General features: G+C 37.1%; 1 long non-coding RNA gene across 1 annotated transcript; it reads right to left on the bottom strand.

Moving 5' to 3' along the window:
* Positions 1–248: 248 nt before the first annotated feature.
* LOC120481874 (uncharacterized) lies at positions 249–3955 on the bottom strand. The gene is made up of 5 exons (XR_016169639.1): positions 2498–3955; positions 2171–2248; positions 1987–2038; positions 1358–1418; positions 249–1085 (listed from the first exon to the last, which is right to left on the bottom strand). It is a non-coding gene; the product is annotated as an uncharacterized LOC120481874 (long non-coding RNA).
* Positions 3956–5279: the final 1324 nt, after the last annotated feature.

The following is a 5279-nucleotide window of genomic DNA, read 5'->3' as shown; positions in this document are numbered from 1 at the left end:
AATTAATATTTTAGTCTCTAAGTTAAAGTTAACGGAAAGTCATCTCGCCTCAGTCATTCTCCATGCATCAGCATTTACACAGCGCGTCGCGTTCGGTTGCGACAGTAACACGACGACACTCTCTTCAAGATCAATGTTCCCAATATTATACTTTATTATAAGGCATAAAGGTCTATGATTTGCATAAAATGACTATCTTGCTGGAGTGGAGTTTATTGCCCTTTAGAATACACTAAGCATTCCCAGCAAACATTTTGACGTTTATTGACCGTTGAAAAGACGTCCATCCGAGACGTCCCGTCATGGTTGAAAAATAGTTCCAAAATGGAAGTTGAACCGACGTCTTCGACGTCATCTGGCCGTGAACTGCACGTCTTTTCTGCGCGTCCACGGACGTCTAAATGGGCTTATTTTTTATATATATTCCTGCATATAAAATAATTACACCCATATTGTATAAGTTCGTGAAAGTCAATCAATCAGGATATTTCTACACATCTGAACTTTACTAGGTTCTAAAACGGGTCCAAAATCGGTCCGGTCAGACCTGGACGTCTATAAAACGGTTTAAACACGTCTACATCAACACATTACTTCTGGACAAAAGCAAAAGAGTTATAATTTACAACAACATTTTATTGAGAATATTACATTTGAAATGTCTTCCAGTTGTTAAACTGCTAAAAATAATAATAATAAAAATAGTACAATGACATTTTCTGACAGTTTCACATTAAGGTTAAGCAGCCACTAATCAAACCAGAATATAACAAAAGTACAGGAACAGTCAACACATTCTATAATATTACAGAAAAGTCGTTCTAAAAATATTCCACCATTGATAAATAGAAGTCAGAGCTGTGGCAGTACTAACTTTCAGTTACTTCAGTCTTGCATTACTGTTAAACAGACATAAATAAAATTATTTAGAGTCTTTGAAATTTGTTTATGGCTTTAAGGTTTTGGTTTTGTTTATGGCTATTTTTATATCCAGCTCTTCTTGAGTGTGCTTCAGGTGTTCGCCATTGCTGCATCAACATCTTATTCTGTGGCGTTTGGGCTCCACCTCGTCACAATCACAGCATCTGAGGGAAGAGAATGCGGTTTAAAAAAAGGCTCATTTTTAGGTTAATTACGTACGGTGTTTGAAAATGTCTGAAAATAGCAATGTTATTTTTCTGCATAATAATCTTATGCCAATAAAAGATGTTCTGGACTAAATGCGTTTGAAGAGTGAAATAATTAAAATAAAATTACATTAAGGAACAAGAGATGTATTAAATAAATATTTGTAAAATGTAAATTCAGTTTTGGATAGGACAACCCCATGGCTGGAAAAAAACATTAACGTACATACCCTCACTTCTGTGTTCTCTCCCGAATGCAGCGGTCAAGAGGCAAGACAACATTAGGAAATTCTGTTCATGAAAACATAACAGACTTAAATAAGAGAGTAGTTTAATAAATTAAAAAAAAAAAACAGTAAACAATATTGTTTTATTTTAACTAGGCCTACTTTGTGGATGTAGCAAGGATTTAGACATATTGTTATCCAATTCTACCTAGTAAACTATTGTAGCCATAATGATCATTCATAATGACTAAATCTAAGGTAGCCAACCCTGGTCCTCGAGAGCCTCACTCCTGCTATTTCCAAACTATCCCTGTCCTACTGCTGAGTGCTGACTATTAACGGATTAGGTGTGTTTTCAGAAGCTGCAAGGGCAGGAATAGTTGGAAAACAAGCAGGGTAGTGGCTCTCGGGGACCAGGGTTGGCTACACCTGGTCTGCGCATATTTTAAATTGTGTAATAAGACTGCTGTTCAAATGTTCACTTAACAGTGTAATAATGACTTAGATACTATGAAATTAGCTGGCTGTACTTTAGCTTTTTCTTGAGCAATGACAGACATAGGCTCTATATTTGTATTCAATGTAAATTGTGTAAAAAAAAATAAGATGCAAATAGCAAAGTTCTAACATACAATGGGGTGTCCTCTGGGACTGGGATGATAATGCAGAATTTGGAACTGGTGACTATAGACATTAAAAACAAATGGGTGAAAAATATTTTAAGTAAGTAAAGACACCTTAATCAATAAACAAACACCATTACAAAACAAACAAACAAAACTTTGTGAAGGACATAAAACAAGAAAAATGCCATGCCTCTTTCGGTTTTGCCAGATGGCCTGGAGAAGGATTCCTGAATTCTACGTCTGACAGATGGCTGTTCGTTATGTCACCCTGAAAGACAAATTGAAAAATAAAATTCACAAAAGTGATCACAAAATTGGTAATCTTTAGAGTATGGTTAGAGACTTGTAACAGAGCAAAACTGGAAAACTGCCTTATAGAGAGTACATTAACTGTCTTCTAAGTGACAATAATACACTCACATTACATTCCAAATATTATCAAAAACATAAGATTTATTCTTTGCATACAGACAGTATTTATAATCAAATGTGCAAAAATGTACAGTCAATACTTTACATTTAAAGCTGAGGCCATGGTTGAGGAATCAGATAGTCTCCATCCAGATATGTGCCTATTTTCATTGTGCATTACCTCACCTGCACAAAAAGTTAATTTTATTGTAGTGTAAGATATAAACACAGTCAATCACAGAGCCGTTTTGGGATATTATGTTAACACTTATGGAAAACATAACCTGACTTGGACCTGAAATATTATGAAAGATCCTTAATGGTCCGAACCAATAAAGGGTCCGTGCAGGAGTAGCGCAAGATTCGTTCCGCTTTCGATTCGCAGATTCGTTCCGCTTTCATTTTGTTTGACTTTTGCAACGTTGCTGTCGCGTAAGCGCGACTTATAACAAAATCTGGTCTCACCGGCGGAGAAATGGTCGCAATCTGAAATTCTGCCAAATTAATTTTATCCAAACTCAAACCTTTCAGTTGAAAGTGTACGCATCATTTATTCCGGTTCCTGAGTCCAATTACAAAACTCAAATCACATTTATAAAATAATACAAAATGTACTTACCAAACAGCAGATTTGTAGTAGTTCGTCAACTTTTCGTACAACAAATTGCCCCCGATCATCAAGTCCTTCTCGCCTCGTCGTGGTTGAAGAAGAAAAAACAGGAAATTGGCTGCGTAGTTGCTTTATCGCGAGATAATCAATCATATCGCGGGATTTGTTATCAAATCTCGGTAGCACAGTTAAGTGTAAAGGTTGAGGACGTAATTGTACTTCAGAACCTCGTAAAAACTATTTGGGGCATTTAAATTATTTACTGCAATATCAGCCAAGGTGTAAGCATAATTGCTTTTTCATATTTCATAAGGATTTCATAGCGGGTCACGACGGACTATAAATGCACGTGTAAAGGACGTCACCTACTGGACGTCAACTTAAAACTGATCCACAACATGAATAAATGCAGTGGCTTTGCAATCACTTGACTACACTGGGCATTTTGTGATTATAATTTACATTGTATACAAATCGTGTATTTCATAAAGATAATTCCTGATAATTGTTTTCTGTCTGGCTAGACTAGACGTGCAAAAGACGCCAGTGGACGTTCACAGCCAGACTAGACGTGTAAAGGACGCCATTGGACGTCTTCACAACCTCTTAAAAACTACTTCGGCAATTACATTAATTATTGCGGTATAAACCATGCGAGGATTAAGCGCAGCTTTTGCATATTTAACAAGGATTTCATGGAGGGTCATGATGGACTATAAATGCACGTGTAAAAGACGTCGCCAAGTGACGTCCTTTCACCCGATAAACTGTATATAACTACACGTACCTAAAACTTAAAATAACTATTATGCATGCAACTGTAGACATGTACAAATGCATCTGAATGCATTTTTAGGAAATTTTCTGTGTTACATATTTTTACCGATTTATGACGTCCTGGCCGCAACTATTTTTGGCCAGGGACACGACGTCGCCGTCGGACCAATGTTTGCTGGGTTAGTGCTGCACGATTAATTATATCGCAGTCGTAATATTGATCTCAAACCTATGCAATTATATAACGCAAAATGCCGCGATTTTATATGAAATAAACAAAGTAGGGCTATTAGCGCAGCTAATGTCATCCTTTGACTAGTGTTACAAGATCCCCCTCTTATTGGTTCAAATGCCTTTTCGCATTTTGCACGACAAGAAGTGAAAAGCTGCCTGTGAGTGCCCTAGATTAGAATAGATGATACTCGCATAATGCGCATGCACTGACCGTGTGCCAGCCCAGAATAAACAGTTCTCTTTCGAGCTTGAACGAACAATAGCACACACAATTATGCCAAAATGTGGTTTTGTCTAGTATCTTCATAACATAAGAAAAGTCTATGGATGAAAAGAGTTATGAGGCGCGTGTGAGATCCGCGTCTCGGCAACGGGTGCTCTTAAAGGGCCAGCAGCGAATAAAGCGTTCTTTCAGTAAAGTTAAAAGAACAAAGGGAAATTAGAAAATTACTCACTGATCTTGAGTAAAGAACTTTTGTAGCTTTTATAAGGATTATTATATATATAATTTATGATTCAGGCAGCGCAGACTGTTTGATAACTTTATTCAATTTCTGTACCTGTTAAGACAGGAAGGGCACAGGTATGTTTTTTATTATGGGTTTATTTGGGGATTGTTTGAAGTTCACTTAACTTAAAAGCTGTTATATATTTTTTTTAAGCCTAATAATTTTTTAAAAAGTTGATGGCTTTCAATTGATGGAATCACTGTAATGTTGGTTTGGTTGATGGTTTATTGATCATTATAGGTGTTATCAATCATTTATTGTTGTTGTTGTTGTTTTTAGTTTGAGTTGAGAAATAAACATTAATCTGTGTGTGCATTTTACTTTAGAACCAAGCAAGTTGGACTCATGAAACCATTTTATTATATCGGAGTCGCAAATCGCAATTGCAATATTGGCTCAATAATGGCAATATGACATTTTCCCAAATCGTGCAGCCCTACTAAGCATAGATTATAGATACCATCCCTTCGCTATGTTCTTTTCAATGTGAAGCGTTGCGTGCTGTGACTTGGTGTTGCTTCAAGTGCATCATTCTGCACACGGGATGCGCATGATTGCTTATAATACTTTGGGGAGACAAGGGGGCGTGGCCTAAGGGAATATCACTCGTGATGTTAAGTGATGTTACCCCGCCATCGCTGATACAACCTTTAGCAGTCATGTTTTTGCTTCTTGAGAGAGAGAGAAAGTGTGTGTGTGTGTGTGTGTGTGTGTGTGTGTGTGTGTGAGCAGTGGCGGTTCTAGGCGGGGGCCTGGGG

The sequence above is a fragment of the Pimephales promelas genome, chromosome 9 (genome assembly GCF_988280905.1).
Source record: "Pimephales promelas chromosome 9, fPimPro1.hap1.1, whole genome shotgun sequence".
In the NCBI taxonomy this organism is placed as follows: Eukaryota; Metazoa; Chordata; class Actinopteri; order Cypriniformes; family Leuciscidae; genus Pimephales; species Pimephales promelas.
This window is presented reverse-complemented; position numbering and strand designations above follow the sequence as displayed.